This window comes from Pseudophryne corroboree, chromosome 9 (genome assembly GCF_028390025.1).
Source record: "Pseudophryne corroboree isolate aPseCor3 chromosome 9, aPseCor3.hap2, whole genome shotgun sequence".
Lineage (NCBI taxonomy): Eukaryota > Metazoa > Chordata > Amphibia > Anura > Myobatrachidae > Pseudophryne > Pseudophryne corroboree.
The window spans coordinates 257,865,591-257,889,617 of NC_086452.1; the positions used below are offsets into that span (position 1 = coordinate 257,865,591).

The 24,027-nt window shown below is 46.0% G+C and overlaps 1 protein-coding gene across 3 annotated transcripts in view; it reads left to right on the top strand.

Annotated features, from left to right (window-relative positions):
• Window positions 1-24,027, top strand: part of PLA2G4A (phospholipase A2 group IVA) — a 772,031-nt gene that overhangs the window by 672,172 nt on the left and 75,832 nt on the right. The gene's annotated exons all lie outside the window — the stretch shown is intronic.

Below are 24,027 nucleotides of genomic sequence, written 5' to 3' on the forward strand. Positions count from 1 at the left end.
GAGGCGGAGCTGCCTTCTAATGCATCTGAGCATGCTCGACGATGTCTCTCGTATATAACCACAGCTTCTCTGTACCTTAAGGAGGTGGCCTCCGATGCCGGGGAGCTGGCGGCCAAGGCTGCTACTACGTCCGTCTTGGCCAGACGTATCCTTTGGTTGAGATCCTGGTCGGTGGATATGGATTCCAAGAAATCCCTGGAGGTGCTCCCTTTCAAGGGAGACATTCTCTTTAGAGAAGACCTCAATAAGATTGTGGCTGATCTGGCTACTGCTAAAACAGCTTGCCTCCCTAGTACGGCTTCTTCCATGCAGAAGGCTAAAAGTACTTTTCCTCTGCCCTTTCGTCCTCCAGGTAAAGCAAAAGGTCAGGCGTACCCAAAGCAAGCTCGTGCTTCCAGACCTGCCAAGCCCAAACCAAAACGAGCCTTGGCTGCCCATCAGTCAGCTTCCAAAACTGACAAGCCTGCCACATGACGGGGCGGACCTCCCTCTGAGGGATCCCAGGGTGGGGGGCCGACTTCTAGGTTTTGCTCAGGAATGGTTGAAGACCACTTCCGATGCCTGGGTAAGGGAAGTCGTCACTCAAGGTTACGCTGTGTCCTTCAAGAATCATCCCCCTCATCGATTTTGCCTGACAGATGTTCCTCTGGACCCGACAAAGGCAAATACTCTGCATTCAGTGGTACATTCCCTGCTGTCAACAGGAGTGGTAGTACAGGTGTCTCTGGCTCAGAGAGGCAAAGAGTACTATTCACCGCTGTTTCTAGTCCCGAAACTGAACGGGTCCTCGTGACCCATTCTCAATCTGAAGTCCTTGAACAAGTATGTGCGGGTCTCCAAGTTTCGTATGGAAACTCTGCGCTCTATTGTTCTGACCTTGGGGCTGAGAAGTTCGATAGACTTCTTGGAAAAACAGCCACTAACCCCTATTGCACACTGTAACTGAAGCCGCTGCGGCTGCTGTAATAAATACTCTGTCCCCAGTTAGCGTACACACGCCGGAATAGCCGTGCAGCTTACACTCAGTGCATACACACAGACCGACACGCTGACAGCACGAGGCAGCTCTAGGTGTGGCAATTATACTATACAAACGCTCAACAGAAACTGAATGCGACACCAGTATGTGATTGTATGTTGTGGTCCAAAGCAGCAACAAGTAATAATATATTTGTAAAAGGGGTTTACAATAAGTTAAAATATAATGGTACAACACAATACAATTCAATCACAGAGAGAGAGTCACACCCAATGATACGTACGCTTTGTTCTCCTGCGCAACCCGGATCCGGTCCTCTAGTCGATCTGGCAAGATGACCTATGAGTCTTTTAAAAAGCAGAGAGAGAGAGCGACCGGCCCAGGTGCAAGGTTTATATACCCTTGCCCAAATTACAATACAATGGGGTTGTATTCTCTCCACTGATTGGTTGAAAGGAATGGTCGTTTACAGTACTGGAGAGGTCATTGGTCGGTTTGAAGAGATGGGCGATGCCTTGATCCAGGGGTGTGTAGCTCTGGATTCCAGCCGCATACCAAGTACATAATAAACACAAATATACCTTTAATCCGCCTTTGCAAATAACTATTCGCAACGACATGCGATCTTCTCCAAACCAACACCGGATTATTACTCATAATTATCCGAACACGTAGATACCATGCATGATGCTCTGATCAGTTACTGTCCCCTCGTATACTGTAAAGGTGTATAATTCCCTTGTTGTGCCTTGCAAATAAGTAAAAGTTGCATGAGGGGAAAGGGCAGACTATGTGCAATGGGTGCACCAAGTTTGGGAAACATGCAATGTGTGACAGATATTTTCATGTTCATTAGATTACCCTGTCATGCTATCTTCAAGCAACATGATCCTACACATGAAATGACCAACCATTCTCAAGATACACACAAAAATAAATATATATATATATATATATGTGGAAGAAGTGGGGGATAGGGGTACCGGCGACCTGTGTTGTTTAAAAAGTATATACTACAAAATCTTTAAATTTATGAGCCAAAAAATATATATATAAAAATATTCAAATTTAATAAGATATAAAAGTTAATAAATAAAAGTACAAATTTTCAACAGATAAAATTATATAAATATAAGGTAGGAGATAAGACTTAGCTTAAAAAATAGGCAGGGGGTCAGTGCAGGGAACCCAACGCGTTTCGTCACATATGACTTCTTCAAAGGGTCCCTTTGTACTTTTATTTATTAACTTTTATATCTTATTAAATTTGAATATTTTTATATATATATTTTTTGGCTCATAAATTTAAAGATTTTTTAGAATATACTTTTTAAACAACACAGGTCGCCGGTACCCCTATCCCCCACTTCTTCCACAATTTTTAGCATTGCTCCACCAGCGTTGCATTTTTAGGGGGTGGCAGACACCTATAATAAGGTTATGTGTGTTTTTTAAAGATTTTTTTCTCTTTTAAAATAGTTTGACATAGCTTTGGAATCTATCCCACAAGTGGCGCTGTATATATATTTTTTTACATATATATATATATATACATATATATATGTGTATATATATATATATATATATATAAGTGTTACTGCAGGCTGCCTGTAGTTAATAATTTGTAACCACAAGCTTGTGTGTATCTATTTGGGATATTTGTCTCCCATTGTTCTGGTTTCCATTAAACAATGACAGTTTGGTTTGTGTGTATCTTTCTTCACAGACCAGGGGGTCTGTTTAAACATTGGAATACCAAGACATTGTGTTGGAAAGATGTGCATGTTTGGTTAGATTAGTGTGTGTGTGAACAGTGACTCGACACAGACTGTGGCATGTACTGCATTAATTTCCATTGCAAGTAAGAATCTTTCTGTAATTGCTCATACCACGCCCGTACGCGCACTCCCGTGGGAGGCGATTGTACGCAATTTGCGAGTATGCTGCACGCACGCCAGACTAAGTACATATATGGATGCCAACTGTGTGGTGTTTGCATGTGGTGTGTGTATTGCAATATTTTCCGACTTCGACAGTCCACCCTTTGGCAGTCAACAATAACTGCCACTAATATTAATAACAGAAGAAGAAAAAATATATATTTACATGCTATACATTACAATGGGCGAGTATGTACCTTGGAAGAAGGAGAAAAGGTCATAGGTGAGAAATGGATGGCCTAGTGTGATAGGAAAAACGTGTATGTATGAGTAACTGCCTGAGGGGGATGTATCATCGTGCATCACTAGCTTCTAGGCTTTGCGAAGTATTCATTATATTCCTTCTCATCCCGTATTAAGGGTCTGTACATGGTCCAACAAACTCCACCGAGCTATATGATAAATGGGGAGCACATTTATCTGATGATACATCGTGGGGATCCATATGTGTGAGCAATTATGTGTCCCTATTATCTAATGACTATGTGTGTTTCACTAACCTAGCCCTACAGAGATGAACAGAAGACATGTAATGGTACATACAACAATAAAATGACATTTTTGGTGATTGATGAGTTGGGTTCCGGTTTGTGGATTTCCTTTTTCTGATGCTAGCCTTGGTGAAAGTGATACGCTGATCCTGGGGTCCTACCAACCCGTACTCTCCATCAGAACTCACTCCAGATCCTTGCTCCACCTCTCTGGGACCCTCACAAAAACAAGTTGTCCTTATTAAAACCAAAGTCACTAACAGAACCCGAAACGCAGTTTCTTGTAACCGATCCATTTCGTTAGGGGAAAGGATGAAAATAAGAAGGAGAAAAGAAAGGAAAAATGCAGGGGGAGGTGAAAAAAGAAAATGGTACGACAACCGTTCTAACTCTCGTTACTCTCCGTGCTCAGATGCCTTTCAACAGTCCTGCCTCTCAATTTTCCCGGAACAAGCACTGATACGAGGTTCTCTTCCACCTGCTCTTTGTCACGAGTCTTCTCCGGGTCAGCGACCTTCTTGCAATGGGACGAGTGGACCCAAGTCTCTCTCTCGGCAACCTTCAATGCTGTTGTGCTGGTTAACAAAACTTGGTATGGTCCTTCCCACCTGTCTATGAGGCAACCTGAGCATAAGAAATTTCGAATCATCACATAATCCCCAGGTTCAATGTCATGACAATTACTGTTTGGTAGGTCAGGAATCACCAGCTTTAGATTTCTTTGTTGATTTCTGAGCTGCTGGCTCATCCTAACCAAATATTGCACAGTCACTTCGTTATTACATTTCAAATCATCCTGGGGGTCAATCATTACGTGAGGTTGTCGCCCAAAAAGAACTTCAAAGGGTGATAGGTTAAGTGGTGACCTGGGAGTGGTTCTGATGCTGTACAACACTAGTGGCAATGCCTCTGGCCACAACAATCCAGTTTCAACCATCACTTTGCTAAGCTTGTTCTTAATAGTGCTATTCATTCTCTCCACCTTTGCGCTCGCCTGTGGCCGGTACGGAGTATGTAGCTTGCTATTAATACCCATCAGATTGCACATGACCTGAAAGACTTCACCTGTAAAATGGATACCCCTATCACTTTCAATTATTCTAGGGATACCATATCTACACACAAATTCCTGCACAATTTTCTTTGCAGTGAACGTAGCAGTATTTGTGGCAGCAGGGATCGCTTCTACCCAATTGGAAAACACATCAATACAGACTAATACATATTTTAAATTCCTACAGGGTGGTAACTGTATGAAGTCAATTTGTATTACCTCAAAAGGGCCATCTGTCGGAGGGATATGGGATGGTTCTGTTGGTATTGACTTTCCAATATTCTTCCTCAAGCAAGTAAGACATGTCATTGCTCTCTTACCCGCATGAGAAGAGAATCCTGGCGCACACCAGTAGGCTCTCACCAGCTTACACATACCCTCTTTACCTAGATGAGTCAGACCGTGTGCCACCTCAGCTTGGAAGATATGCTCTGGGGGCCACTGGTTTACCGTGCCCATCTGTCCAGAGGCCCGAAGACTCTCTTCCATATCCCTTCGCCTTCCAGACGGACTTCTCCTGCAGGGAACACAAATCTTGCATTTCAATGAGTTGTTGTGTGCTTATTGTGTTAAATGTCATCAGTGGTGTGATGTTGGTTAGTGTGGCTGAACTTGCTGCTGCCTTGGCAGCTTCGTCTGCCCGGCTGTTACCAAGTGACACTGAGTCTTGACTGTAAGTGTGGGCTTTGCACTTGATAACAGCCACTCTGTCGGGGTCTTGTATTGCTGATAGCAATCTTTTGATGTGGGTCGCATGCGCCACGGGTGTGCCAGCTGCTGTCATGAAATTTCTGAGGCGCCATAGGGCCCCGAAATCATGTACCACTCCAATGGCATACCTAGAATCTGTGTATGTATTAGCTGACTTACCCTTGGCCAATTCACACGCTCTGGTTAGGGCGACCAGCTCAGCAACTTGTGCTGAGAGCGGTGGGCCCAGGGGCTCAGCTTCTATGACACTTCTGTCGTCTACAACTGCGTACCCAGTGCACAGGTCTCCCGAGTCCGTCTGTCTGTGGCAACTACCGTCAGTGTAGAAGGTAAAATCTACGTTTTCCAGTGGGTTGTCACTAATGTCAGGTCTCGCAGTGAAAGTCTGGTTCAGATATTCCATACAATCATGCGTATCAATGTCTGTACTAAATCCTCCTTCACCATCATTCTCATCCTCCACCCTTTGTGCCTGTCCAGGCACACTTGGCAGATAAGTTGCAGGATTTAGTGCGCTGCATCTCTTTATAGTGATGTTTACAGGGGCCATTAGTGCTAATTCCCACTTTGTAAATCGTGCCGATGAGACATGTCTGGTTTGGGCGGAGTTCAGTAAGGCTGATACTGCATGAGGTGTATGGATGGTCAGGTTGTGTCCTAACACTATGTCTTCGCTCTTACTCACTAGCAAAGCTATCGCTGCAACACTTCGCAAGCATGTGGGGAGAGACCGTGCTACAGTGTCCAATTGTGCACTGTAGTATGCTACTGGTCTGCTGGCATCACCATGTTTCTGTGTTAAAATACCTGCCGCACACCCAGCACTCTCTGTACCGTACAATTCAAAGGGTTTCCCATAATCTGGCATACCTAATGTAGGTGCCTGTGATAGGCACTGTTTGAGTCTCTCAAATGCCAGTTTGGACTCATCTGTGTGCGAAATCCGATCTGGTTTGTTTGAAGAGACCATCTCTTGCAAAGGTAAAGCCAGTATGGAGAACCCTGGGATCCAGTTTCGGCAGTACCCACACATTCCTAGGAAAGTGCGGATCTGTTGCTGGGTTTGTGGCAGAGTCATGTTGCGAATCGCTTCTATCCTATCAGCAGTGAGGTGTCGTTGTCCTTGTGTCAAGCAATGCCCCAAATACCTCACCCTTTTACTGCACAACTGTAATTTATCCTTTGAAACCTTGTGTCCTGTCTGGGAGAGGTGAAGCAGCAGCTGCTTCGTATCTGCCAAGGACGTTTCAAATGAGTCAGAGCACAACAATAAGTCATCAACATACTGTATTAGCACTGAGCCATTTTCAGGTTGAAAGAATTGCAAGCAGTCATGCAGTGCTTGGGAGAAGATACTTGGGCTGTCAATGAAGTCAGGGGGAGACGAGTCCAGGTGTACTGTACTCCCCTGTAAGAGAAGGTGAAAAGGTACTGACTGTCGGGGTGGAGAGGGACAGAAAAGAAGGCAGAACAGAGATCAATGACAGTGAAGTATGAAGAGGTTGCGGGGATCTGCATCAAGATGACAGCTGGATTGGGCACTACGGGGAATTGACTCTCAACTATTTTGTTCACCCCTCTTAAATCCTGCAGTAGCCGGTAACCCCTCCCCCCACTCTTTTTCACAGGAAAGATGGGACTATTGGCTGTGCTGGACGTCCTGACTAGGATGCCCTGTTGTAGCAACCGCTCTATGACGGGGTACACTCCTAATTCTACCTCTGGCTTCAGAGGATACTGAGGGATTTTTGGAGCTATCCTACCATCTTTTACTTGTACTACTACTGGGGCTACATTCGCCATCAATCCAGTGTCTTGTCTATCTTTGGTCCAAAGGGAACCCGGTATTTGTGAGATCATTTCCTCTACCTTTGATGGACACTTTTCTATAACAGCAGAGTGCGACATTAGCCTTTGAGGGGTGTCTAATATATCTTCCACTTCTTGAACGTGATTCTCGGGTATATCCAAGAAGACACCCTCAGGAGTACAATATATGACACACCGCATTTTACACAATAAATCTCTGCCGAGCAGATTAGTCGGAGCCGATGCAGCCAGCAGAAAAGAGTGTTTGGTCTGCAGGGGCCCTATCGTAATATCTGCCGGTCTACTCAAAGGGTAGTGTTGCACCATTCCTGTTACTCCCATAGCCGAAATGGTTTTGCCCAGGGTCAGTAAATTGGTTGGAGCTTTGAGTACAGATCTGGCCGCCCCTGTACCTACAAGAAATGGTTGTAGTGTTCCTGCTACTTTGACCAAGACCTCAGGTTCATTCCCAGGGCCAGCGATCAGCTTCACAGGCTGCAGACTACAGGTGTGGCCTAACCTCTATTGGGGCCGCCGACCCACCCTTTGGGCGTTGGCGGCTATGATATGTGAGGGGGATAACGGTAAGTCTTCGGGGGCTTGCCAGTCCTCCCGTGGTGGATACCTCCTTGTTTCCCCTCTATGCGGCTCGTACTCTCTCCTGTATGATCCCTGATCTCCTCTATGTGTATAATTACTTTGCTCGTGTTCTTGTCTAGGGGGTCTGAATTTTTGTGTGCTGTTACAATTGCTGGCATAATGCCCTTCCCTTTTACACAGATAACAAACTCTTAGCTTTTTCCATGTGTCAGGGGCCTGGGGTTTTGGTCGAGTTGGTGCTCCTTCCAGTGCTTGGATGCTCATAACCATCAACCGCTCCCCTTGTGCCTCCCTGGTTTTCTGGATATTACGGTCGTGCTCCAGTGCTGATTCCCTAAGTGCAGTCACCGTAATACCCCTCCAGTTTGGCATAGAAGTTTGCACCCTGGTTTTCAGTGCCTCCTTCAATCCCTCCATTAATACAGAGACAGCTACTTCCCTGTGGTTGACATTGTCTCTAATATCCTCAACCCCAGTGAATTTAGCCATTTCCATCAAAGCTCTGTGGAAATATTCGGATGCCAGTTCATTCTCTTTCTGTCTTATGGAAAAAAAATCTTATTCCATCTAACTACGGCTGGGAAATACAAACCTAGTTGTATATTGATTTGCCTGACATTCTCCTGATTGTAAGCATCAGTGAGTGGCACTTCTGCATCTAGGTTGCAGTCTGTAATAAATTTTGGGATGTCAATGTTAGAGGGGAGACTCGCTCACAACACCGTCCGCCAATCTTTGTTTGTGGGTTCTTGGGAAAGTCCTAAATCTTTTATATATTTCTGGCATCCGACTAAATCCTTTCTGGGGTCAGGGAATTCTGCCATAATTGACCTCAGCTCCATACGGGACCAGGGACAGTACATTGCAATGTTCCTGATTGGGGTCACCCCCTGAGTGTCAGTTCTCCCGTTAGGGACTGCAATCACCCTAACTGGATGCAACTCAACCACATCTTTCTTGTTTGTCTCTACAATACGGGGAGTCACTGTTTCTGCATAATGGACGGTACCGTACTTACCAGTCGCCACGATCTCATCTGCCCCCTCACTGGCTGATGCGGCCACTGCCCTTGGTGGTTGGGCAATGCCCACCCTTGTGTCGTGTATGGTGGCAGCCAGGGCAAGGGCTGAGATCATGCTAGGCTCATCCTCTACGTTGCTGTAATCTTGGGGAGAAGGTAAAACAGGGTACAAGGTACAAGCGTTAGCTTTAATACATTCGCTGCGCATTTCCCTGACCTCTACCTTTGTATCATTGGTGGTGACACTCTTCTCTCCATCAACATATGGTGGTGGTGGTGCTGTCGCATTCACGCTTCTGCCTGGTTTGGAACTTGCTGTGCGAGCAAGCTCCCTTTGCACATCCCCCTCTTGTTGCCACAAGTTTAAACAATCTGTATGCCTTACCCTTTGCTTTCTGGATTTGAGCAGACATATTCTAATCCTTACATTGTGTAGTACCTCTGGATCAAAACTACCTATCCCAGGAAATTATGCTTTATCCCCCACAGTCATTCGTGTCCATTCATTACAAAAGGTCTCAGTGTGGGGACCATACTTCCCCCACATTACCAACCGAGCTGACCCCCTGGGTCTCAATTCTGCTGTCTGAACCCTGACTGAGGAACGTCCCTGTGTTGTGCACTTGGCTCCCATTGTGGACCCTTTTAACACAGGAAAACTTCCTAAAATGCTCCAAACACAGTAGTCTAACAGTGGAAGTCCTCAAAGTTCTTCCACTAACTTCTTATGCTCCGAGTACCACGGATCCGCCCTGTTTAGCAGACATGCGTAGCCAGTGCAGGCCCTACTTCGGCCTATATCCCCTGGGCCTTTAGGAGTAACTTACCGTACCCAGTGAATATCTGCCTAAAAGAAAATTTTTACACAAATCACGCTTGCATGTGCTTTACACAACGCGTATGATGACGAGGTTTACGCACAAATATGCAAAACTTCGTATCACGTTGCGCCACGTACCGCTCACACAACCGTGCGGTCCAATTTTACAGCTTATAGACACTTGCTATCTATAAGTTGTAGGATCACTGGAGTCTTCACACTGTTCTCCAAAACAGCCGGAGTGTAATACCAAGAAAAAAAACCTTTAAAACAACAACTTCACAAAGCTTTATCACACTCCGTTGCACGTGTTCACCTAGACCGTGCTCACCAAGTTCACCGAGTTTCACAGAGTTCACCAAGTCCACTAAGCAGGGTTCAATACATTCACACCTTTTTCAGCCCACACTAGCACTGATCAGAAAAATATCCTTCCCTGTTAACTGATAGCTTTCCCCAGAGGTAACACACTTTATCAATGTTATTCTAATCTGTGTTTGGAACCGGATAGTTATGTGCTATTTGTAGATAAAGATCTACTACTCCGCTTTAAATAGAACTATTGTGTGGTTTGTCCTTGGCGTTAGCGATCTTACGCAACTTGCGTAATTACGCAACCGCACGTGCCTTTTCACGCTTGTGCGTGCTCACGTAATTTGTCCGGGCCACGTGTACAAAAGTGCGCCCGCACTAAAACAAATCACACAGTATAAATGTGAGCGATATAAACTATTGTCGCTCACGAACACACCCCACAATTGCTCTGTTTAACCTAAAATACTAGGCCAGAGCTGCGTTTTGTGTTCTTACAACTATATCATTAACACGGTTACTTCAAATGTATATAGCAACACAGATGTATCCAGTTTCACACAAACCTATAAATGACCGTTATAACCTATGGCAACAATATGTGGGATGGATGCAAAGTATGGGTACGCTGTGTGCGCCTTTACGCAAAGTTACATGTGCCATGGAAAAAACAACAAACTTTTAAATGGCTTTTTTTTTTACCTTTGTCCTTGCGGTTCACGCCAGCATCCCTAACCAATGCAGTACAGGCGCGGTTCAGCAGCACAAGCTAGATCAACACAATATAATAATGCTAATCCACCCTTGCTGCTGGCAAGCGCCTGTACTGTTGTGCAAAAGCCGGGTATGAGACGAGCCGGACGATGTCCCCAATTGAGAAGTTCGATAGACTTCTTGGAAAAACAGCCACTAACCCCTATTGCACACTGTAACTGAAGCCGCTGCGGCTGCTGTAATAAATACTCTGTCCCCAGTTAGCGTACACACGCCGGAATAGCCGTGCAGCTTACACTCAGTGCATACACACAGACCGACACGCTGAGAGCACGAGGCAGCTCTAGGTGTGGCAATTATACTATACAAACGCTCAACAGAAACTGAATGCGACACCAGTATTTGATTGTATGTTGTGATCCAAAGCAGCAACAAGTAATAATATATTTGTAAAAGGGGTTTACAATAAGTTAAAATATAATGGTACAACACAATACAATTCAATCACAGAGAGAGAGTCACACCCAATGATACGTACGCTTTGTTCGCCTGCGCAACCCGGATCCGGTCCTCTAGTCGATCTGGCAAGATGACCTATGAGTCTTTTAAAAAGCAGAGAGAGAGAGCGACCGGCCCAGGTGCAAGGTTTATATACCCTTGCCCAAAATACAATACAATGGGGTTGTATGCTCTCCACTGATTGGTTGGAGGGATGGTCGTTTACAGTACTGGAGAGGTCATTGCTCGGTTTGAAGAGATGGGCGATGCCTTGATCCAGGGGTGTGTAGCTCTGGATTCCAGCCGCATACCAAGTACATAATAAACACAAATATACCTTCAATCTGCCTTTGCGAATAACTATTCGCAACGACATGCGATCTTCTCCAAACCAACACCGGATTATTACTCATAATTATCCGAGCACGTAGATACCATGCATGATGCTCTGATCAGTTACTGTCCCCTCGTATACTGTAAAGGTGTATAATTCCCTTGTTGTGCCTTGCAAATAAGTAAAAGTTGCATGAGGGGAAAGGGCAGACTATGTGCAATGTGTGCACCAAGTTTGGGAAACATGCAATGTGTGACAGATATTTTCATGTTCATTAGATTACCCTGTCATGCTATCTTCAAGCAACATGATCCTACACATGAAATGACCAACCATTCTCAAGATACACACAAAATAAATATATATATATATATATATATATATATGTGTGTATATATATATATATATATATATATATATATACACAAGTGTTACTGCAGGCTGCCTGTAGTTAATAATTTGTAACCACAAGCTTGTGTGTATCTATTTGGGATATTTGTCTCCCATTGTTCTGGTTTCCATTAAACAATGACAGTTTGGTTTGTGTGTTTCTTTCTTCACAGACCAGAGGGTCTGTTCAATCATTGGAATACCAAGACATTGTGTTGGAAAGATGTGCATGTTTGGTTAGATTAGTGTGTGTGTGAACAGTGACTCGACACAGACTGTGGCATGTAATGCATTAATTTCCATTGCAAGTAAGAATCTTTCTGTAATTGCTCATACCACGCCCGTACGTGCACTCCCGTGGGAGGCGATTGTACGCAATTTGCGAGTATGCTGCACGCACGCCAGACTAAGAACTTATATGGATGCCATCTGTGTGGTGTTTGCATGTGGTGTGTGTATTGCAATATTTTCCGACTTCGACAGGGCCTGGGTACTATATGGTCTCCCTGGACATACAGGATGCCTACCTGCATATTCCTATTGCAGTATCTCATCAGCAGTACCTCAGGTTTGCGGTGGGCAATCTTCATTACCAATTTCGGGCGTTACTCTTTGGTTTGACAATGGCTCCCCGAGTTTTCACCAAAGTAATGGCGGTCATGATGGCTACACTTCGCGGTCAAGGGGTCAGGATCCTACCGTAATTGGACGATTTGTTGATCCTGGCAAATTCCCCAGAACTTCTCCTGTGTCATCTAGATCTGATGTTCCAGTTCATGAAAGCCCACAGGGGGCTGATCAACTGGAAGAAATCCTCCCTGTTTCCTGCTCGGAGCATGGTACACCTGGGAGCGTTATTGGACACTCACAACCAACGGTTGTTCTTGTCTAAGGAGAAAGTCCTGAAGCTTCAGGACAGGATTCGATGCTTCCCATCTCGTCCGCAAGTGTCGATACATACGGCAATACAAGTGCTAGGTCTCATGGTGTCGGCTTTTGACATGGTGTAGTTTGCTCAATTCCATTCTCGCCCTCTGCAGAAGTTAATTCTGACCAAGTGGGACGTCCTGCCTCACCGGATCAGATCTCACATGATCTCATTGTCTCCGGAGGTCCGCCTGTCACTGAGCTGGTGGCTTCAGGACCAACGATTGAGCAGGGGCCGTCTCTGACGACAGATACCAGTCTGAGAGGTTGGGGCGCGGTGTTGGAACAACACTCTCTTCAGGGTCGGTGGACCAAGGTGGAGTCTCTACTCCCGATAAATATTCTGTAACTGTGGGCAGTGTTCAACGCGTTGACAATGGCCCAGCATCTAATACAAAAGAGACCTGTTCAAGTACAATCGGACAACGCCACCACGGTGGCGTGCATCAATCATCAAGGCGGCACTCGAAGCCGCATGGCAATGAGGGAAGTATCACGGATTCTTCAGTGGGCAGAACGCCGGCCATATCCGTAGTGTTCATTCCGAGGGTCCTAAACTGGGAAGCGGACTTTCTCAGTTGTCAGGATGTACATGCCGGAGAGTGGAGCCTCCATACAGAGGTGTTTTAACTTCTCGTGGACACGTGGGGCCTTCCAGATGTGGACCTGATGGCGTCTCGACACAATCACAAGGTTCCGGTCTTCGGAACAAGGTCAAGGGATCCTCAAGCAGCGTTCGTGGATGCTCTGTCAATCCCATGGAACTTTCGGCTGTCGTATGTGTTCCCTCCGGTGTCACTCCTGCCCAGAGTAATACTGAAGTTCAAGCAAGAAGGACGAAACCTACGTCTGATCGCTCCAGTGTGTCCCAGACGGCACTGGTTCTCCGATCTACAGGGTCTCTCGCTAGATCGTCCCCTTCTACTTCCACAATGACCAGACCTTCTCGTTCAGGGCCCTTGTTTTTACCAGGACTTGGCCCATCTGGCTTTGACGGCATGGCTCTTGAAGCTTCCATCCTGAGGGCCAATGGTTTTTCTGAGGCGGTCGTTCAAACTATGTTGAAGGCCCGTAATCCGGCTTATGCTTGGATTTACCATAGTGTCTGGAATGCTTACTTTACTTGGTGTGCGTCTCACAATCATGACGTTTTCAAGTTTAGCACGGCCAAACTGTTGGCCTTCCTACAACAGGGCCTGGACTTAGGCCTGCGTCTGGCCTCCCTCAAGGTTCACATTTCTGTCTTGTCGGTTTGGTTTCAGAGAAAGATTGCTGCCCTTCCGGATGTTCATACATTCACTCAGGGCGTGTTGTGGATTCAGCCTCTTATGTGCCTCCTGTGGCCCTTTGGGATCTGTTGGTGGTACTGGAGGCCTTGCAAGAGTCTCCATTTGAACCTCTTGCCTCTGCTGACCTTAAGTGGCTGTCCCTTAAGGTGCTATTTTTGCTGGCTATTGCTTCAGCTAGAAGGGTCTCGGACTTGGGTGCCTTATCCTGTAAGTCCCCCCATTTAATTTTTCATTGTGACAGGGCGGTTCTTAGAACGCGACCGGGTTACTTACCCAGGGTGGTGTTTTCCTTCCACTTTAACCAGGAGATTGTGGTTCCGGCCTTTAATTCTCCTGAGTTGTCTTCCAAAGAGCGGTCTTTGGATTTGGTACGGGCTCTCTGTATCTATGTGAAGAGAACTTATTCTGTTAGGAAATCTGATTCTCTGTTTGTACAGTTTGGTTTTCACAAACGTGGCTGGCCTGCTTCCAAGCAAACTCTGGCCAGATGGATTAGAATGGTGATTGCACATGCTTATGTACAGGCTGGTCGTCCAGCTCCTGCTACCATCAAAGCCCATTCTACTCGGTCGTTTGGACTTTCTTGGGCGGCCCACCGTGGTGCGACCCTTGAACAATTGTGCAAGGTGGCTACGTGCTCCTCAGGGAACACATTTATAAGGTTCTATGCCTTTGATACTTCCGCCTCCCAGGATGATTTCTTTAGACGCTGAGTTCTTGTGCCCGCTACAGTGCATCCCCTCCCATAAGGAACTGCTTTACGACATCCCCGATGTTAATCCTTGTGGAGCCCAGTGTACCTCGCAGCAGAAAACGAGATTTATGGTAAGAACTTACCGTTGTTAAATCTCTTTCTGCGAGGTACACTGGGCTCCACAAGGCGCCCACCCTGACGCACTTAGCTTCTTTGGGTTGGTGTGGCATAGCCGCTGACACCCTCTCCTGTGGTGAGTGTGTGCTGTAATTGGCTACGAGCGATTGTCGTCTCTAGTACCTGCTACTGCATTGGGCTGGTTAACGAAAATGAGCTCCTATGCACGGAGGCGGGGTTATAGAGGAGGTGGCACTGTGCATCTTGGGAACAGTCAAAGCTTTGAGCCTGTTGGTGCCTTGGATCAAGATCCTACTCTACACCCCAATGTTAATCCTTGTGGAGCCCAGTGTACCTCGCAGAAAGAAATTTAACAACAGTAAGTTCTTACCATAAATCTTGTTGTTTTTTTTTTACTTTTTCATACTTTACGATCCACGTGGACTACGATTGGGAACGGTAACCTGTGCCGAGCACAACGGTAGTGGAGCGAGGCAACCTTTGCCCGAAGCATGGCGAGCGAAGCGAGCCATGCAAGGGGACGTAGTGCACTAATTGGGGTTCCTCGTCACTTTATGCAGAAAACGACACCCAAAAAAGTAAAAAAACTCATGTCGACATTTTCATGTGTCAACCATTTTCATGTGTCGACCATGTCAGTGTCGACCTAATGAGTGTCGACCTTACCATTGTCGACCATTCATACCGGAACCCGCCCAGAGTTTGCCAAAATGCACCTGAAGGACTCTCAGACCATGAGAAACATCATTCTCTGGTCTGATGAGACAAAGATTAAACTCTTTGGCGTTAATGCCAGGCGTCATATTTGGAGGAAACCAGGCACCGCTCATCACCAGGCCAATACCATCCCTACAGTGACGCATGGTGGTGGCAGCATGGGGATGTTTTTCAGCGGCAGGAACTGGAAGACTAGTCAGGATAAAGGGAAAGATGAATGCAGCAATGTACAGAGACATCCTGGGTGAAAACCTGCTCCAGAGCGCTCTTGACCTCAGATTGGGGTGACGGTTCATCTTTGAGCAGGACAACGACCCTAAGAACACAGGCAAGATATCAAAGGAGTGGCTTCAGGACAACTGTCAGTGGGGTAAATTTACTAAGATGGGAGTTCTGTTTAAGATGGTATGTTGCCCATAGCAACCAATCATATTCTGCTTCTCATTTATCTACCACCTTCTTGAAGATAATACCTGGAATGTGATTGGTTGCTATGGGCAACATCCCATCTTAAATAGAACTCCCATCTTAGTAAATTTACCCAAATATCTTTGAGTGGCCCAGCCAGAGCCCAGACTTGAATCCGATTGAACATCTCTGGAGAGATCTGAAAATGGCTGTGCCCCGATGCTTCCCATCCAACCTGATGGTGCTGCAAAGAGGAATGGGCGAAACTGCCCAAAGATAGGTGTGCCAAGCTTGTGGCATCATATTCAAAAAGACTTAAGGCTGTAATTGCTGCCAAAGGTGCATCAACAAAGTATTGAGCACAGGCTGTGAATACTTATGTACATGTGATTTCTTCGTTTTTAATTTTTAATAAATTTGCAAATAATCTTCACGTCATTATGGGGTATTGTGCGTAGAATTTTGAGGGGAAAAATTAATTTATTCCAGTTTCGAATAAGGTTGTAACATAACAAAATTTAGTGCCCCTTATATACAGGGCACCCCGTCCTCCATATACAGCTCCCGCCATATACTGCATGCTATGCTGCAACCTCAGGTTACATGCCCTTACGGGACTCAACAAGTAGCAGCGGTAACCAGGAAACAGATGCAGTAATCACCAGACGGTCCTGCAGCGCCCCGAACAGAGGCACTGTGGACGTGTGTGGCCACTTACAGGCAGGAAGAAAAGGTGAATAAGTCCAGCAGGAAGGGGTGTGACCCTGTGGGTATCCGGTCTATAGATCTACAATAAAAAGGTCTACAGTCAATAGGTCGACCACTAATGATCGACATGCATTAGGTCGACAGGGTCAAACGGTTGACAGTCAAAAGGTTGACAGGGACAAAAGGTCGACAGGGTCAGAAGGTCGACACATTTTTATTTGATCTTTTTTTACATTTTTACAACTTTTCCTGCATTTACTATCCATGCCACAAACTATTACTTTTAGTAACCGAGCCCGACGCGTGGCAGCGAAACGAGCCCACAAGTGGACTCATTTCATCAAACTGACTATCCATATCACCAACTATCACCATTAATAACCTTGTGGCGAGCGAAGCAGAGCGAGCCACCTCGCCTGAAGCGTGGCAACTGAAGCGAGTCTGCGAGGGGACGCATTTCAGTACCTTGGGGTAAAAATGTTTAAAAACACAAAACAACCCAAATTTTATTTGTGTGTTTCGACCTGTTGATCCTGTCGACCTTTTGACTGTCGACATTTTGACCCTGTCGACTTTTTTAACCTATCGACCTTTTGATTGTCAACCCTTTGACCCTGTCGACTTTTTGACTGTTGACCTTTTTGCTGTAGACCTAATGACTGTCTATCCAGGGCAGTTTCTAGACAATTTGGCTCCCAGTGCGAGATTTCAAAATGCGCCCCCCCCCCCCCCCACTTTGGCATTAAAAAAATGCCCCCCCCCCCCCCCCCCCCCGGCAGCAGTCTTGGCTGTAAAAAGTACCGATGTTCTGATGTTACCAATCTTCCTACCCGATGTTCCGATGTTTGAGAATTATTATTTTTTTAAAAAGGACTATATTTTTTTTTCTGCAACGTGGTATATTGGTTTCCACAGGGAAACATCGGGGTGTAGAGGTGGATCTTGATCCATGCACCAACAGGCTAAAGCTTTAGGCTGTCCCAGGATGCATTGGGGCCTCCTCTATAACCCGCCTCCCTTAACAGGGGGGCTGCACTGGGCATCCCTTTTACTCGAAGACTTCAAGGGCCACAGCACTTACATGTCAGGGTTACATTCTGTGCTGTGGCTCCGTCACCTCCCCAGCAGCGTCGCATACTCCCGCTGGCTCAGTTCCCAGGAAACTCGCGGCAGTTACGCTCCAGCATTGGGCACACGGTCGCAGCGCTCTCCTGGTTCGCGTGGCTGTTACGAAGGGAGGAGGTAAGAGGGTCCCCCAGGTGGGACCCACCATTAAATCGCGTTCCGATCGCAGTCTAGGGAGACGGACTGCGATGCTGGCGTGGACCCCACTATATCTACCAGGGCATAGAAGTACAGGTCGGATGTACTAATGCCCACTTTAATAAGACTCCATAGTACCAGGTGGTGAGGACCAGCATAGGGGTGCTGGTGCTTGACCTGTAGCCCCTCCCCTGGCTCAGGGCGACATCCACTGCTGGTGTTCCCGCCCTGGAGCTGCATCACACTCCCCCTCACTCCCTGACTGAGACCCTGGGCACCATCTTCAAGGCATAGCTGTGACTGGTCTCCGGGACTGCAGGGCAAGGTCTCCCCTGTAAATCCGCCTGTACATCAGCGCTGTGATTTTACAGACGCTTAAGTATTCTACATGTCAATATAAAACAGCGTTGGTTAAGAACAAGTGTACCAGTGCCAGAGTATATTGTACGAGTATTCTGATATATACATCCGGTCTGAGACCACGCTTTGATATATATATATATATATATATATATATATATACTAGTACAGTGCAGATTTATTGTCTTACCAAAGTAATTATCTGCATTGTCACTGTGACTGTGTGTGCCTGTATCTGCTGTGTGGATTTCACTTTGAGTGTATCCCAGCTTTGTCTATCACTGTATTCTGTACCCTAAAGAACTAGGTACGTCAGGGTCTTATATATAGTGTTTCACAGTATTTACTGATTAAGGTATTCTATTGTGTACTCAGTCACCTAATACTGGATTTAATCACTGGTGTTGTGTACTGGGGACTCAGTCTTATAATACCGGACTTATGCGCTGGTATTGTATACTGTGTCCGCGGTCACATACTAGGGAATTTATTTGCAAGCTTTTGTACTCTGTCTGGCTGTATCGTACTAATACGCTCTGTTGTTGCATAACTGAAAATATCTAACACAAAGGTCGGGAAATCTGAGGACGCTCCTGCATCATGCAGTGCGTGCGCCAAGGCTTTGTCTGAGGTGGAAGTTTTGTATGGTGGTTTGTGTACTATGTGCCATACATCTTCCAGTCAGTCCGCAGCTCCAGTAACCAATCAGGAGCCACCTTGGCCGGCGTTCTCAACTATGTTAAATACGCTTGTGACATGCCTTATGCCCCCTATGGGACCTCCTGTACCATTACAGTCACATCTTGTCCCTATGGTAAATCCACGTTGGGTAGATAATTTGTCTACCCAGTTGCAGCAATTGAATCAATCTTTGGTTAGACATAAGACTGCCCCAAGCCACTCTCATGTCACGGGGTCTTCTAAGCGGACCACTTCCTCCTCACAATCCACTAATCTCTCAGAAGATTCTTCTGAAGAGGACGGGGAGCACATTGTCCCGTCAGACACTGACACAGCTGCTTCTGACAAGGAATCTACAACTCAGGTTGATGTCCCTGACCTAGTGATTGCTTTTAAGCAGGGCCTGCAAATATCAGATGATGAGGAGGATTCCACTATGGTGTCTAAGAAACCTGATAAGTTTAAACATCAGAAGGTAATGAAAATATTGTTGCCACATTCTGACCATTTAGTGTACATACGACAAGAACCCTGGATTACTCCAGGGAAGAATTCTCCCTGTCTAAAAGGATGGTAGCTCGCTATCCTCTCCCTACAGAGTTGTGTTACAAGTGGGAAAATTCATGTCATCCGTCTGGTGGTATCATCTACTCTGCCTGTCACCACTATCACCTCACTGACGGAACCGACAGATAAGCGTGTGGAGGGATGCTTGAAGTCTATTTACTCCCTTACAGGTGCTGTGCATAGACCCACTATAGCAGCCTTCTGGGTTGCAAAAGGAATTGAAGCCTGGGTTCAGGCATTAGAGGATGAGTTGCCCCAGGATATATCTGACAAGGCCAGACAATACCTGTCTCATATTACCACCGCCTATTACATTCAGGAGGCGTCCTCTGAGGCGGGTGTGTTGGCACCCAAGGCGTCGACTACGTCCATTCTAGCTCGCCGTATTTTGTGGATGAGGTCATGAAAGGTGGGCCTGGACTCCAAAAAGAGTTAAGGGAGACATCTTATTTGTGGAAGACCTCAATAAGATTGTGGCTGACTTGGCGACTGCCTTTCTCCCTAATACTACTCCTTCTGCACAGAAGGCAAAAGGTACCACTTTTCGCTCCTTCCGACCTCAAGGGAAAGCAAAAGGTCAGACATACCCAAGACAATCTCATGCTTCCAAAACCACAAAGCTCAAGACAAAACAGCCCTGGGCAACCCAACAGCCTGCTTCTAAGCACGACAAGCCTGCTGCATGACAGGGCGGGCCTCCCCCTGGGGGACCCCAGGGTGTGAGGCCGACTTCTGCGATTCACCCAGGTCTGCTTAAAGACCACTTCAGATGCATGAATACAAGAAGTTGTCTCTCACGGGTATGCAGTCTCTTTCAAGAGACATTCCCCCTCGCCAGTTTTGCACCATGGTTATACCTTCAGATCCGTTAAAAGCGCAAGCTCTTCAATTGGTTGTGCGTTCCCTCCTGTATAGGGGAGTGGTGGTGCCGGTACCTCTGTCCCAGAGAGGCAGAGGATACTACTCGACCCTGTTTCTAGTACCGAAACCCAATGGGTCTTTCCGGCCCATACCTCAAATCACTGAACAAGTTTGTGAGAATGTTCAAATTCCGTATGGAAACACTGCGCTCAATTGTACTGGCCATGGAAACCAGAGATTATATGGTATCCCTGGATATTCAGGATGGTTACCTGCATATACCTATTGCCATATCGCATCAGCAATGTCTGCGCTTTGCTATTGGCAACCTACAGGCTCTGCCATTTGGACTGGCCATGGCTACTCGAATCTTCACCAAGATTATGGCTGTGATGACGGCTCATCTCAGTTGCCAGGGAGTCAGGATCCTGCCGTATATGGACAATTTGCTGATTCTGGCAAACTCCTATGATGTCCTCCTCAGTTATCTGCAACTGACGGTAAACTTCCTCCAAGCCCACAGGTGGCTCATCAACTGGAATAAGTCCTCGGTGGTCCCAGCTCAAAGCATGGTGCACCTGGGGCCTGATGGTGTCAGCGTTCGACATGGTAGAGTACACTCACTTTCATTCCCACCCTCTGCAGAGGTTAATCCTTTCCAAGTGGGTTGGCCTGCCTCATCGGATCAGGTCTCACATGCTCTCCTTGACTCCGAAGGTTCGTCTGTGGCTGACCTGGTGGTTACAGGACCAGCAGTTGAGCAGGGGCCGTCCCTTCTGGATCCCCAGCTGGGTCCTACTAACTACGGACGCCAGTCTGAGGGGTTGGGGCATGGTGTTGGAGCAACACTCTTTCCAGGGTTGGTGGACCATGGAGGAATCACTCCTCCCGATAAACAATCTGGAATTGCGGGCAGTGTTCAATGCTGTGTCTCTCACCTTGCCTCTGAAACAGAATAGGCTTTTCAAGTATGATCAGACAATGCCACCATGGTGGCATACATAAACCATCAAGGCGGCACTCGAAGCCGCATGGAAATGATGGAAGTGTAAAAAATCCTTTGTTGGGCGGAACGCCATCTGCTAGCAATATCGGCAGTGTTCATTCCGGGAGTACTCAACTGGGAAGCGGATTTCATCAGTCGTCAGGACGTGCATGTCGGAGAGTGGAGTCTTCATCAGGAAGTCTTTCAACTCCTACTGGACAAGTGGGGCCTACCAGATGTAGACCTGATGTAGACCTGATGGCGTCTTGTTCCTCTATTTTTCTCCTACTGGACCTGCCAGCGTTTTGCAACAATGGAGGAGGATTTTTGTCCGTGTGAACAGCACCAGTGCCGTGGGACCCAGGTAATCTCAATATAGAGACTGTGTGATCAAGGGATACTTATTTCTATAAAGGACATTGCATTCAGCTGCATCCGCACTGCTACATTGTGTTATATGTGGATGAAGCTATATCAAAGTATCAATATCTTCATGCAAAAATGAAACAATGTTTCTTTTGGCCAGCAACAAGTAACTATCTGAACTACCATATGAGACTACGCTTTTAAGCAAGGGCATTGTGCAATACTATTATAGCCTGCACAGGATTTTTATATGTTTCATTTGAATCAGATAAAATATCTCTGATCTGGTATTCCATCTCAGCAATACATTTTATCATTGGTGTTATTAATATTGTTTTTCTTTTTCATTTCTTTTTTTCTTTCTCTCTCTCTCTCCCTTTTTTTATGGTAATAATTAAAGGTCATTTTATTATCAACACCGCTAATGAGTATTAATTATATGAGTAAAGAAGGTTGGATTTTTTAGCAATACTAGCAGCGCTCCCACTTTGTTTGTTTTCTTGTTTCTATCATAATTACGAGGGGCGCAAAACATCCCTCACTTTGGGTAGCAGCAGCAGTATTACTATTAGAATACCCCTAAGAAGGGAAATATTAGTAAGTTATTTCTCCACCAGTGAGTCAGCGCAATACCTTATTTAAAAAAAAAAAAAAGGATTAGAATGGTGATTGCACAAGCATATGCGCAGTCTGGACTCCCAGCTCCTGCTGCTATCAAAGCTCATTCTACTCGGTCTGTTGGACCTTCTTGGGCGGCCTGCCGAGGCGCGTCCGCTGAACAGTTGTGCAAGGCGGCTATGTGGTCCTCAGTGAACACGTTCATTAGGTTCTATGCCTTCGATACTTCCGCCTCACAGGATGCTTCCTTTCGACGCCGGGTTCTTATACCCACTATGGCGTGTCCCCTCCCATGAGGAACTGCTTTAGGACATCCCCAATGTTTCCCTGTGGAAACCAATGTACCCCGCTGCAGAAAAGGAGATTTATGGTAGACTTACCAAGGTTAAATCTCTTTCTGCGAGGTACATTGGTTCCACAGGGCGCCCGCCCTGACGCACCTAGCTTCTATGAGTTTGTATGGCATTAGCCGCTAGTCCATTCTCCTGTCGTGAGAATGTGGTTCTATGTGACTAACATCTACCTTCTCTTTTACCTGCTCCTGCATTGGACTGGTTAACGAAACTGAGCTCACAGTGCCTGGAGGTGGGGTTATAGAGGAGGCCCCAATGCATTCTGGGACAGTCTAAAGCTTTAGCCTGTTGGTGCCTGGATCAAGATCCATCTCTACACCCCAATGTTTACCTGTGGAACCAATGTACCTCGCAGAAAGAGGTTTACCCATGGTATGTCTACCATAAATCTCCTTTTCTTTTCTTTTTTTACTAAAATCATTTTGTATAAGGTTAAATTCATGTTCTTCACCTAATTCACTAATAAAAAACAACAATTTCTGAGTGTTTTTTTGGGGGGAACAATTGTCAGTCAAGTGGTTAATACCAACGGAACATTGTTTAAATATCACAACTTACTATATCTGGGTGTTGTTGCATCTGCATCACTATTTGCGACATCTACCTATCTTCTAATGTCTACTTCCATTACACCAAAGCACACATCATCTCAAGCTGGTTCTATTAACCTGACAATGGGTTCAGTGTACTCCAATGGCCTCCACAGTCACCAGTTATTAATCCGACAGAGCAATTTTACATGTGGAATGGGAAATTGGAAGCATAAATGTGCAGCTGAAATATCTGCAACTACTGCTTGATGCTATTATGTCAACATGTACCAGAATCTCTAAAGAATGTTTCCAGCACCTTGTTAATTGATGCCATGACAAATTCATGCTATCCTGAGAGCAAAAAGCAGGGGAGAGGGGAATATATTATCCCCTATACCAGAGTGGGGTCTGGGACTCCAGGTCGACACCAAAAAGGTCGACACACCGTAGGTCGACACCAATTGGTCATCACACCTTACATCGACATGGAAAAAGGTCGACATGCTTTTTTTAATGTTTTTTTTTTGTGTTGTTTTCTTCGTAGAGTGATCGGGAAGCCCAATTAGTGCACCGCGTCCCCTCGCTTCGCTCGCCATGCTTCGGGCAAGGTGCCTCGCTCCGCTACCGCTGCGCTCGGCACAGGTTACAGTTCCCAATCGTAGTCCACGTGGATCGTAAAGTATGAAAAAGTTCAAAAAAATAAAAAAAAATGTGAAAAACTCATGTTGACCATTTCTATGTCGACCTTGTTCATGTCGACCTTTTGTCCATGTCGACATAAGGTGTATCGACCAATTGGGGTCGACCTAGGGTTTGTCAACCTTTTTGGTGTCGACCTGGATTCCGGATACCACCCAGTGATGTATCGAATAAAGTGACCACTATG